General features: G+C 43.2%; 1 long non-coding RNA gene across 1 annotated transcript; it reads left to right on the top strand.

Annotated features, from left to right (window-relative positions):
- Positions 1-4100: 4100 nt before the first annotated feature.
- On the top strand, positions 4101-12915 carry LOC134418093 (uncharacterized). Its single transcript, XR_010027690.1, has 4 exons — positions 4101-4206; positions 4507-4645; positions 4911-4998; positions 12733-12915. It is a non-coding gene; the product is annotated as an uncharacterized LOC134418093 (long non-coding RNA).
- The last annotated feature ends 335 nt before the right edge of the window (positions 12916-13250 follow it).

Raw genomic sequence — 13250 nt, 5'->3', positions numbered from 1 at the left:
CCGGCGCTGCTCGCCGTGTAGGCGGGGAATGCCGGAAGGGTTCACAGAATCACACAAGGGTTTGGCTTGGAAGGGACCTCTGGTGATCCTCCAGTCCAACCCCCTGCCAAGGCAGGGTCACCTGGAACAGGTGGCACAGGAACGTGTCCGGGGGGGGCTTGAATGTCCCCAGAAGGGAGAATCCACAATCTCCCTCCGTGGGCAGCCTGTGCCAGTGCTCTGCCACTGTAAAGTTCTTCCTCGTGTTGAGGGGGAACTTCTTGTGTGTCGGTGCATGGTCACTGCTCATCATCCTGTCACTGGGCACCTCTGGAAAGAGTTTGACATAATGCTCTTGGCACCCACCTTTGAGATACTGACATGTGTTAGTGCGATCCCCTCACAGTGGTCTCTAGACTAAACAGGCCCAGCTGCTGCAGTCTCTCCTCATGAAAGAGATGCTCCACACCCCAAATGGTCTCTGTGGGCCTCCACTGGACCCTCTGCAGTAGCTCCTTTCTTGTGCTGAGGAGCCCAGAACCACAATGTGGTTTCTCACTTAAAAACAGATGTGCTGGATAGATGCCTTACTCCTTCATAGCAGGTTTTCTTCCAATGCAGAGAAGTTTTGTCAGTTATATCTTCCAATGTAGAGACTCACATTTTTTAATCCAAAATTTTTTTTAGGTTCTTTGCTAAACATCAAATAAATTAATTAATTAATTAATCGGAATACAATAGCCTTGCTGTCCACCAAACGGAGATTGGTTTATGTTTCTGAGCTCTGAATGTTTGCAAGTGTTCACTGATAGGCCATATCAGATCTGCACTGTTTGAGGAAGGGAAGGCAGTTTTGCAGAACTTGCTGAAAGGTTACATAAGACACAGTTGTGATTACACTGTTTAAATTCTGTTGTGTACAAAACGTATTCACACTGACTTCCAGAAAGGCACACTTCCATAACAATTGCTTGTATATGCCACATGAAAAACAAAGGAGTTAGTGACCCATTTGTGCATGCTGGGTCAGGAAATGCTGGAAGTGTCTGTTTCTAGTAAATGGTAGCTGGCTGTACCTGAGCCCAATGTTTTCCATCGCTGTGCAGTGTGAGACTCCTGGTGAACAATTCCCTGGGCGTGGGAGGTTCAAATCCCTGGAAAGGCTTAAGTCAGATCTTTTAGCATCCTGTTTAAGAAGAGCAGACACAGATGTCACTATGTACTGCATCTGTACAGGACAGCACCTTAATGTCTCAAGGGCACTACTTTTTCTCCCTCAGGATGAAATGTTAGAGCAAAGGACAGCCTTACAGGTAAGTTGGCAAAGGAGTGGCAATTAAAGAAGGCAAAGCTGCTCTTGGGTACACAAGGCTTTATTAGAACAAGGGAGCAGCGCTGGGCACACTCCAACACCCAATAGGGGCCAAGCAAGTACGGTGGGAGTATTTGAGCTGTGAGATGCCAACACCACTCGAGTGAGAGCAGCCGTGTCCTGGCAATTTCCTGTATGTTGTATGTTCTCGTAATATGCAGATTGATTTTGGGGTGCAGGCTGACTGGCCTCAACAGAATTGAAATTTCTGCCATCCAGCTTATAGCCCTGTCTCACAACTGCTGTCTGAGGCTGCCAGCAAGGATTTAGTTTAATGCTGAAATCCTGGCAGGTGTCACAGTCTGAATAATATGCCGAACTGTGCATGTCTGTGTGGCAGCTCAGATCAACAACAGTGCTACCTCACAGTGGAGTTGGAAGAGTTAAGTGTTGTAGCCTTTGTATACTTGAAGATGGTCCTGCCAGGAGAGGTGGAGCTAGTGCCCTGGAGAGAGAGAGGAGAGAATGCTGCAGATGAGGTGGGAAAATCAACAGCTAAAATATGAAATGCTAGTGCAGATTTAGACAACTAGAATAAAATACAAAAGGTGACAACTTGTGACTCCTTTGGGTTTGTGGTCATTTTGCATCTGCTTGGGCTTTTGAAATATGATGTCTTCAGGTTACTGAGATTCCCTGATTATTTGACTAAGAGTTAAGTGAGGTCACATAAGAGGAGTTGTGTATCACTGCTTAGTTTTGCTGTCTGTCTGTGACAGAACAGACTCTTTGTCTTGATTGCTGACTTCTTGCCCACTCTCCTGATTTATCCTATTGGCAGGAATGCATGGCACCAGTAGGCTGGCTCAAGGCAGCTTTCTAACAAAAATCTTTGGCTAAAAGGAGAGTCACATGGTGTCTGCAATCCATGTTCCTATTGTCTGGCTTGTGCTAGAGCTACTGGCGTCAGGAGTGTCACAGTCCCAGTGGCACCAGTGATACCAGTGGTAGGTGAGAGGTGACATCCTTTGGAGAAAAGTGTTTCATGGAGTAGCAAGGCAAGCTGGGAGTGGAGGGTGACAGTAAGGCATGCATGACAGTGGCTTTACTAGCAAGTGCCATAGCACCCAAACAAGAATAGCAAAGCAATTCTGGTGGTGGCTAGAAGTTCAGCCAAGAGTACAGATCACCAGTAACCATCCCAGTGAACACAGTGACAAGGAGATCTGAGGTCAAGCCAGAAAAGCCAAGCCAGTGAGTCAGGGTCAGAATGAGGTTCAGTGACAATAACCAGGACCAACCCACCACCAGTCTGGTCATCATTAGACAAGCCCACAGTGATGGGAGGGATCCTAGATCATCTCAGCTGGGTCAAGGTCTGGATCAGTGTGTGTGGCCAGACACAGTCATACCTGTAACATAGCTGAGGCAAGGACTGAGGGAGAGTGCTGCAATGTAGGCACAGCTCTTGAGCAAAGTAGGTGGCCCTCAATTCTTGTAGCTCTTTTTCACACAGCACTCTAATCCAAGGTCACTCAGCTGCACCACGACAGAGCTGCCTTTGAGCACAGGCAGCTTAATGCTGACTAGGGCCCCAAGAAAAAGTCTAATTAAGAACTTCACCCCAGCTGAGGGACATACATATGTGACTGACTCAGTTTGTGTGGCTTAATATTTGTGTGCCAGAGTTTATTTTGAAGACATGTAAACCATCATAATTTATGACCAGTTGGAGGCATGGCCAGGCATACTGTCTATGCACTATTAAATGTTGTAAAGAATTCAGAATTGAGGGAATCATATGGATCCTTGATTCATATGGGTGTATTTTCCTCCTCTTTTGACACTATGCTCCTGTTATCTTGGCATACAAAATTCTTTGGATTTTCTTTTTTCTTTCTGCTGGGCCTTAAGACATGACTGTCTTTGAATTCAGAAGAGGATCCCAAGCTCATCCAAACCTGGAAAATGAGCCCTTCTAAGGCATTCCCTGAACAAATATTGCAAAATGCCTGTGGTTTTAGTGACCTACTAGGATTGACAGGCCTTCAGAGTGTGTGCCTCGAAGCAGTGCTGTGGTCCTCTCTCTGGAACACTTAATGCTACAAATGCTGTCAGCACTGACATGTAGTCACACTGCTGAAAATAAATTGCCTATGATAAATTACTGCCACAGCCCCCTCAATTCTGGCTACAGTTGCTCCAGTGGAACGCTTGCTTGGGGGCTGACTTGACTGCAGGCAGAAGGAACTCATTCACCTCCTTTGCATGGGTAGGGTGCCCAGTCTTGTGTCTCGGGAGAAAAAATAAGACTTAGAAGGGAAAGCTCATGTCAGGTCTTCACTGAGAAGGTGCTCAGATGAAGGCATGTACTTCCAGGTGTACGTGCAAGACGTATCTGATCAATTCTCACAGAACTCCTCTTATTTCTGATATAGGGATTGCAAGTGACGTGAATTTTTAGCGTGCAGCAGTAGCCAAGAGGTGCAGCTTTTTCCCCTTTGAATGCTGGAACACATATTGGAGGGCTAAGCAGCTCCTGATATAATACTTCAGGAGTATTACACTGTAGCAAAAAATACAAACCACCTGTGTTGGAGGTCCTTTCAGATTTACATTACTTACCTCTTGTCTTGCTTATATTTGGAAGCCTGACCAGTTGTGGTCCAAGCACATCCAAGAACCCCAAGAATAAAATAAATGTGGCAGCAGGCTCACTACTAGAGTTACTATTATTAGTTGCCGAGGGAGTTTTGATCTTAGCTGATGGATTAACTTCAGACTCGGAGGGAAGCTCGTGATGTCTATAGGTGGCTGAAGTCCAAAGCTGCAAGATGCAGGCACACAGTTTGTTGTGATGGGGAGTGGGGCTGCTGCCCAGCCTCATCCCCAATGGGCACAGCTGTGAAAAGCAGGTGAGCAGCACTGACAGCCATGAGCCATGGAGTGCCCAGGGGCACTGACCAACCACCAAAGGGAACAGAGGGCACACAGGTAAAATGCATGAACATGAGAGGTATAAAATGTTGGGCGAAAGAACAAGCAGGGCATCTGCTTGAAGCCTTCTGAAGTGGTGCTGCTCTGTATGGGCTGATGCTTAGAGCCTTCTGAAATTGTATGGTGTTACTCTGTGTATTGTGCCTCTCTCAACTGCAACATATGCTGTGATAGTAAGATGGCACAAAATCAGCTCATCCTTTTTTCCCTAATTTCAGCAGCACTGTGTGTATGGACACACAGAAGACATTTTGAAGGGAAAAGAAAACAGTCAGGAATGAAGTTCAGTTATTTATGATGAGCAGATGGATTTAGAAAGTCTGCCTGCTGAAACAGAGGCATGACTCTGCAAATCAGGTAAGTGCTTAGTGGTCACAGATGAATCCTCTCTCCACAGCCTTGGTACTATCCATACTATACGTATGGTGATAGAGATATATTGCACTCAAATTTACAATCCTTTTTAATTTAACAATTTCTGCAATAGGGTATGTGTATTCTTTACGAAACACTGGGTATTTATACAGCTGAGCACATCCTCAGTGGCACACTATTCTTTCTTTCCTGGCAGAGGGTTTTTAGCTGCCTTCATAATCCTGATATTTTGTCTCTTTTTATCTAGGTTATACTGATACCTCCATTTTCTGAGGCTCCATAGATATGATTTATTCATGCTAAGCTTTCTTGGACCTCAGTAAGAATTTTTCCCAGTAAGTCATGAAGAAACAATGCATACTTAGGCTCTCTGGTACATATGCTGTTATTATTTTCATGTCTGAATTTGGTTACCTGAACTTTGACTGTCACTGCCAATAGCAACTGACCACAAACATTATCCTTAACAGTGCTACAGAGTAACTGTGACCCCATGGAAAAAGAAAGATAAGACTGACAAACATAAAGCCCTTGCAAACATTTTGCAACAGCTAAGATTTTGTTGGAATAAGGATTACCACATTTTTTTCAACAGAAAACGTACATGACTCTATGTTTGTCTCTAGCTTATTGTTTCTTGTGGGGCAAGCTGTAAAAAACAAGTGACTTTGAATAATGAATGCAATTGCTGCTGTAAAACTGTTGTAAGGTTGTGTATTTCACGACTCTTAAGGCCTTGTGTGTTGTCAGTTTGTGTCTTGCTTCACTTGGTTCTCTGTCTTTTGCAAAACTTTGTTTCCTAATATCAACCACTAAATTCATGCTAAGAATTACCCAGGAAAACCAGCTACCTTCTGCTATTCTGAAATGAAATGTATATGTAGTTTTAGACACAGGCTCAGGTTTAAACATAAATTTCAAAATTATTCCTTCCAAGTTATTTAATATACCAGGGCTGCACAGAATGAGGGGACTGTGACTCAGCTGTTCTGCAGCATGCAATACAATAATCAGGGGTGTGCATCTTGTTTCTTTTGGCACACATTACTATTGCATTACAATGCTGCTGACCCAACTGGTTAGCCAATATCAGTGTAGGAGAATCTGATATTTCTCTGATTCTGCCACATTGTTAATTGTCAATGTGCACAGAGGGTCATTCCATTGGAAACCAGGAAGAATCAAATAACAGGAGACAATGCTTCAGCCTCATTTCTACCAATGCACCTGCCCAAATCCTTCTATGCTTACATTCCCATGTCCTCTTCTCTCTGTTTGCCAGGCCCTTGGCTGTGCTCTCCCACCCTGTTGGCAGTACACAGCTGTGATCAATACTCTGTGTTTGTATTTGCTGGGGCACTTCAACTGCATGGGTCAAGCACTTCAGGCTTGTGTGTGGAGCTGGTCCATGGACAACGAGTTTCCATTGCTGCAGTAGCCATAAACTGGAAAGATACTAACTTGCCATCAGTTGTACACCTTACTGCACACGCTGCCTATGCCAGTGACACCTGGGAGCATGCTGATAGCATTTCTGTTCCTTCCAAACAGCACCTTGCCATGCATTTGCCCATTACTTAGGAGAGCTGGCCTCCCATGCCTTGGGCAGCAAGTATTTTGCTCAGTTTGCTGAGTGTAGGTCAGTTGCTCAGCTGTAGTTGTTTTTTGTTTTGGTCTGGTCCCAGGAAACAGATTTTTCTGTCCTTCCCCTTGATGCAGATGGAGAAAGACAAGGCAGCAACACCTTCCAATAATTCCTTTTCAAAACACGTATCTTTACAAGAAGTCCCTTTTATCCCAGCATAAAGGATTAGTCCTATTTGTATTCAGTAACAAAAAGTCCAAATAAAACAGCATAGCAAAACAGATGAGACAGGAACTTTTTGTGTCTGCCAATCCAAATGTTTGCTCTTTCAGCTATGTCCACCATAGAACCTCTTAAATGAACACATTCAGATGCATTTTGGTTCTAGGCAAGTATTTTATTCCCCCATCTACATATGGAAAGCTGTTTCCAAAGATCAACCTTCTATTTATCAGAAAAATTTGTTTGTGCCTAGCACATACCAGTTTGTCTTGCTGCTGAACCTCACCTTGACCTCTTCTGTGATGTTTACATTTCTGTGAGCAGCTGGTTGCTTTCTGACCCTCTGTTTTTCAGGGTGCTATGCACATTCCCTGGAGCAATATGCTTCCTTTGTAGTTAGAGTATTTAAATAAATCATCTAATTTAGAAGCCAAGTCAGAACTTAGGTAGGCTGAATGACTGGAGGTGACCATCTCTTTCCATTGACTACAGGAGACCCTGGTGACTGGGCTCCAATTTTGTGTCTTTTGTGGAGTGCCTGAAGTTGGGCAGCATGAATCTGGGCTTTGGTGCTGTTGTTGTCTCCTGACTGGTCCTGAAGTCTTTCTGCACTGGTTCCCATGGCAATTCTTCTTTTTTGAACATGGATGACCAGTATTCCAAATGAATTCTCCTAAGTGTCATTGACAGCTTTCAAATCTCTGTCAATTGGAAGTACCCTGTCTGAAATAGTTTGCCATTATGTTTATTTCAAACAGGTCTGAAATTTGTATTCTATTTCCTTCCTCCCTCCCCATGATGTAGAGTTCATTATCACCCTAGCTGACACCTGAAATGCTTTTAAATCCTGAAATCTGTGATGTTTCACCATGGGTTATTAATTCTTACTTTATTTCCGTCATCCTGGACTTCATAGTCAAATCTTCCTAGGCAGTATTTAAAAGCTCCTTTATAAAGGTACCACCTTCCAATTTACATGGCAATTTTAAGTTCCATTAACAACCCCTTGTTTCTGGTGTCCTGGTAATTAGGGGCAGCATTACGGTGCTTCCCCTGAAGAGCAAGAAATTCCTGTCAGAAGTCCACATTTTTGCATAGTTGCATAGTCACCCACTTGTTGCTTATACATTTGCCATGCTGTTCAAATAATGAGTATTGAAAGGTGTTGTTTCTTAATCATATTTCTGTTCTTGAAATGGAGGGAAATGTAACAATAAGGCTGTTACCATCTACCATGTAATTGCAGTTCTTTTTCCATTCCATCATTGGCAACTGCTGCTTGTTTGAAAGATTATTTAATTGCTGCATATATGAAAGGTGATTTCTCACTGCAAGTCACACTGAAGCCGTGGGGACCTGCTGACGCTTATGTTCCACACTCTGAATGATATGCAGACTTCATGCTTCTCTTTGCACTGAAAATTGAATATATGAAGAGTGTTCATTGTTGGAGAGAAAAAAAAGGGTGTATCAGCTGCTGGCTTACAGAGTGCTGATTAAGCAAGATAGGGAGAGACTTGTCAAGGGTCATTTCCCAGGAAGGGAGAGCTGGTCTTTTTCTGTGGTATCAAAAGAGATGGTAGCTACATGACTTTTGTTCTACCAAAGTCAAACATGGAAGTACCAGGCTGTATGCCTTATGGTTACCTCAGGATCAAAATCCTGGCACATCCCATATACTTCTGCATTCCTGTCTTTCTCTTCCCTACAAGATGACTGTGTAACTCCCTTCTCATCTCTCTATTCACTGTATCCAAGCTCTCCCTCTCTCCAGGCCTTGTATCCCTCATGCATCTGGGTGCAGTTTTCCTTCCTCAAGTGATTCAGTGTCCCTTGTATCCTCTTCCCTCAGGATGAGGGAAGGACCACAAGTCTCCTTTCTTTCATCCTGCTCCCCTTCTCTTTCACAGAATTATTTGAATATTTGGAACTTAAACTGAGAAGATTGATATATTCTCAATGATTTCATCAACTTGTTTTCTCAGAGGTGGGCTATTCCAACTGCTCTTGGAAGTGCTAACATGCTAACTAGAGGCTCCAACTACTGCTTTCTGGTTGACTGGTCTCAGAACCAGGCAATTCCTGCCCAAGGATGTCTGTAATATTCTTTCAATACTCTGTAAATGATTGAATGCCAAGTTGTACAATGACCCTATTACAGGCAAACATAAATAAGCAGGCATGGCTGTGAAGGGTTTTTGAGGGCCCTGGCTTCATCTCCCAAAGGTGAGGACTCAAAAGCTGCATTGCCATTTCAAACACTGATGTATAAAATTAAAAGAACCAAATTGCCAATGCTAAGTAGTCACCATTTGCTCAAAGAGGAGCTATACAGAAGAGCTTTTACACCAATAGGAGGAAAGTATGTATCCAGCAGGAGTTGGAGAGCTCTTTGCAAAAAAGAATGCTCTCAGATGCAAATAGAGAAAAGAGCAGAAATAGGATGCAACCCATACAAAAAACTACTGTGCGATCTATGGAGTGCAGAGGATGGACAGTGCAAGAATGTTTAGATTTCCCAGTTACCGTCAATGCTGGCCAAAAATAATGACTCATTCAAATGTGCTTAAGAGCTGCATTTTAAAATTAAGAATCTGGACAGACAGGTACTGACTTGGAAATGTACACAACAGTTTGTTTAAACAGTGTCTTTCACAACCAGCTACGCAGTGCCACGTGGCAAGCCACAATACTTTTGCCACGTCAGTTGCCTATGCCACATGTCCCAGCTTTGTCACCTTGGTGTGGGTCCATGCTCAGCATGCCCACTGCACTGATGTGCCTATCTGCCACACAGATCTCATCTACTCTGAAGCATTGTTCACACCTGAGGACACAGAAGAACAAACTCTTAGGGCACCTGATGTCCCCATTCTTTCCATGTTTTTCTATGGCATATGAGCGATTTTTTTAGGTTGCTTAAGAAAAGCAAAATTTTATTATGAGAAGTTTTGTGTAAATATCCATCTCCAAGAGAAACTTTTGGAGGATACACGTGTGTTTGCTGTCAGAAATACTGAATTTCATTTCAGGTCTATGGGTAAAAAAATGCTGTCTTCCTGATTATTCACAGCAAGAGAACCTTAAGACAGAAACAGCAAGAGGAAACTCTGTTTAAAAAAAAAAAGAGATAAAATGTGTCCCTGCATCAGTTTCATATTGAGTATTTGCACATGTGTACTCCACATGGGTAAGATCTTCTGCCTCCAGCAGCTTGCTTCCTCATATAAGAGAGAAAAAGACTGCACACAGAGCCTGCTGGACCCTCATCATACACTGAGGAAACATGGATGTGGCATCTCTCAAACAATGTGCCTGCAGACTCAGAGATTCCTTTGTGGCCTCCACACCACCACCTCTGATGAGTGTCCCTGCAGGCAGCAGCATGGAGGGATTGTACCCCCATCCCTGAGGGGGTTCGAAATGCCCAGTGCTGAGAGTGTCATGAATAGTGTAGCAGAGACACAGTGGAAATATCCAGAGATGAGTGCCTTGTGAGCTGCCTGGTTGAGGTGGTAATCACAGTGTGTATTGCCAGCAGCATTCCTCTGCCTTGAGGTCAGCACCCTAAACCCGTCAGACTGATGCCAACAGCTCACCACACCTGCCAGTAATGTCATTAAAAGCCACATCCTCATCTCCAAAAGATCAGCACTAAAGCTCTGTTCACGTCTTGACTGCCTTTTGGCAGCCCTACTCCCAGCCATCAGGCACGTCCGTGGGGATGGGGACAGCCTAAGGCCAGGCTGGGACATCAGCCTGCCTGTGTGACAGGGTCAGGGTCAGGCCTGGTAAGGGGTGTCCTTACATCTAGCAGCTACACTCCACTGCTCTCCCTGCTATTTCTAGGACAGAGACAACGGGGTCAGGACTGAAAACAGTATGGACAAGGCTAGAATGGAAAAGATAAGATATTGCAAGATAAAATACAGTACAATTTAGTACTGTATTGTGTAAGAGATTACTGCTGTGGTTATGAAAGTTGATCAAGTGACAAGGCAGGACAAGGTCATGCTGTCAGGCTGTTTTCCATTTGTGTCATTTTTGTTGGGGTTTTCATGTGGTTTTTTTGGTTGGTGCTAGTTGGTTTTTTTGTTGTTGTTAGATTTCACTACTGAATTTAGAGAAAGCTCCCTTTTCCTGGTAACAGCCTATCACTATTCCAGCCTGTATAATATATACAATATATATAATCTGCTTCTAAATACAGGCATCTCAGAGGGCATCTCATTTTTAAAGGAGGCTCACAGAAATGTTCTGTGTTGCTACTATTAAAGGCAGCCAGCACCTACACTGAAGCAGGGAGAGGGGTGGAGCTCACAAGCCTCCGAGGTCCTTTCCTTCTCCTGCAGGATGAAGCTGATGGAGCAAAAAAGCCAGAGCAGGCCCCTCGTGGTCCAGGACCTCCATGATTCTCTGTGATACCACACCTCTCCAGGCCTTTTTGGTCAGCATTGAGAAAATCTCCTCAGAGGGCAGTTAGGCTCTGTTTTCCTCTTCCTGTATCACGGAATTTTTCTATTTATAATTGTACCTAGAATTATTAAATATCTTAAAATCTTACCAGTTTATTTATGTGTTGTGTAATTAGGGCTGGAGGAATGAGGCCTGTCCTATAGATCAACAACATACCAGTAATGCTACATGTACCTTCCCTTCCATTTTTTATTTAAAAGCACCTAAGACCTTTAGGATAACATGCTGAAAATATAAATCATGTTGCCTTTTGATGCAATTGAAGAGCTGGAAATAAGGAAGAGAAACACAGTATTGTAGACCCCTGTATGGTGAATACTCACTGTAGCTTGTAGTAAAATTTTTAACACAGGTAGTAATAGGACATAATTGCAATTGAGGTGTTTAAGAAAGGGTGCTTCTCATACAAACTAACCACAGGAACAATTAGAGGTGCAAAAGTCCACGTTCCTCGTGTGCTCTTAGTCACATAGTATATTCAACTATGAACAAACCCAGAGGTTGTGATCTTCTGTTCTGAAAATCAACTAACCTCATAATTACAGGTTTTTATATAACTAAAGGAGGCTTCTTTTGATCTGCATTTCTTTTAGACAGTTTTGCTTTAGATCAGAATAATCACTGACCTGAGTTGCACAGGGGGCATCTCTGAGCAGTATAAGTGAGATTTTCTTGCAATAAAGCTCCCTTCACCCTGAGGGTTGTGGATTTTTAATTTGCAGAAGGCAAAATTGTTTGGAAGTCTCTACCATGATTGAAGTGGCTTGTAGTTACAAAAACCATGTATTCCTCCTGGCAATAATGTCATTTTTTCACTCAAGCAAGCCCCATAAAACCTTAGAATATAATTTGTTTCTAGTAGTCACAACTAATTTCCCACTAATGGAAAGAGTGCAATGCAGGACAGATTGATTTTCATAAACATGATTTATTGTGTGTTATCTGTCTCATTAAAACAAGCAATTAGCCAAAGCTTGAAGTGTTACAGACTTTTCTGTGAGGATGCATTGATGATTAAAGCATGTTTGTTTAGGGTGGGAGTTCCTTTCCATTCACAAAGGCAGCAAGATGACTTACAGCCCCAAATTTGACAGGAAACATGACAAGGAGCTTTGTGTTTTCTCACCACTCCAATTCTTTTTTCAGGAGAGCACATAACTAGCAACATTTTCCTCTTGACCTTTTGTGGGGACATGTGCCCATGGTTGTCCTAACTGTGCTGAAAGGCATGGGCCAGGGCAGAACTGGGACTTTGCCACAGTCCCCAGCTCCACTACTCCTGCTCAGTGGCACACAAACATTACCCCCTGGTGGGGAAACTCATTTTCCCCATATGTTCTTAATTTTGGGCAATAAATAAATAATATGCTTGGAACAAAAGCTTGTAGCTGAGGCTGAGACAGTTTTGCATTTATCATGCATGATAAATCCTGGTTGTAACACAGCCATCCATGCCAGTAAATTTAGCAGCTGTATTACCCTGAAGACTGGTCTGTATTTAGAAGGGTAAATAAGATTCTTTTTTTCCTCAGTGGTTGCTGACAAAGTTTGTAACAGGTCTAATAATGCTTGTGTCCTGTGGGAAATATGTATGGTAATTTGCCTGTGTAAACTCACATTTCTCCTAAGTAGATATTCTGTCTGGCTCTGCATGTCCCTTCACGTGTTTTATAAAAGCAGTTAAATAAGCAGCTTGCTCCCTGTGCCTCTTCTCACCAAACCAGAGACATGGGGCAAAGTCCAGCAGCTCCAAACGCCATCTCTGACCTTTGTGATGTTTTTGCAGACTCTCCCCAGCCCTCTGCTGCTCTAGACTCAAATGCTTTCTCTGCTGTGCCGTGAAGAGCAGATGAATTAAAGCTACGTCAGACCTTTTTGCTCATGGTAGCCTGGGAAAGTCCTGCCTGCCAATGGTTTTATCTACTGACGTCTATCTGTGGCCTTTGGAACTTACGCGGTGAAAAAATGACCTTCAGATCCTGGGAAGGGATCCCATAGTTCCTTTAGTTCCTTTCACGTTTCATAGCTCTTTTTAAAATATCTTTCAGTGTCTACAGCTGTGAAGACTGCTTTGCTTGATTTTTCAGAACAATTTTTAAACGTTGCTTGATAATCATGCTGTTGTTGTTGTCGCTCAGCATGGGAGATCATTTCTGAATGGAGGGCACTAAGTGGTTTCCATTGCTGCCATCTCCTGGTACAGTTAATGAACTCCACACAGCAATAACAAAGGCACATTAGCAGGGAAGAGAAATTAAACAAACTAAAATAGCATATAAATTTTCCTGAAGGCAGCTGGTAGAT

Source organism: Melospiza melodia, chromosome 4, assembly GCF_035770615.1.
Source record: "Melospiza melodia melodia isolate bMelMel2 chromosome 4, bMelMel2.pri, whole genome shotgun sequence".
In the NCBI taxonomy this organism is placed as follows: Eukaryota; Metazoa; Chordata; class Aves; order Passeriformes; family Passerellidae; genus Melospiza; species Melospiza melodia.
Note: the sequence above shows the minus strand (reverse complement) of the source record. Positions and strands in the feature narration are given on the sequence as shown.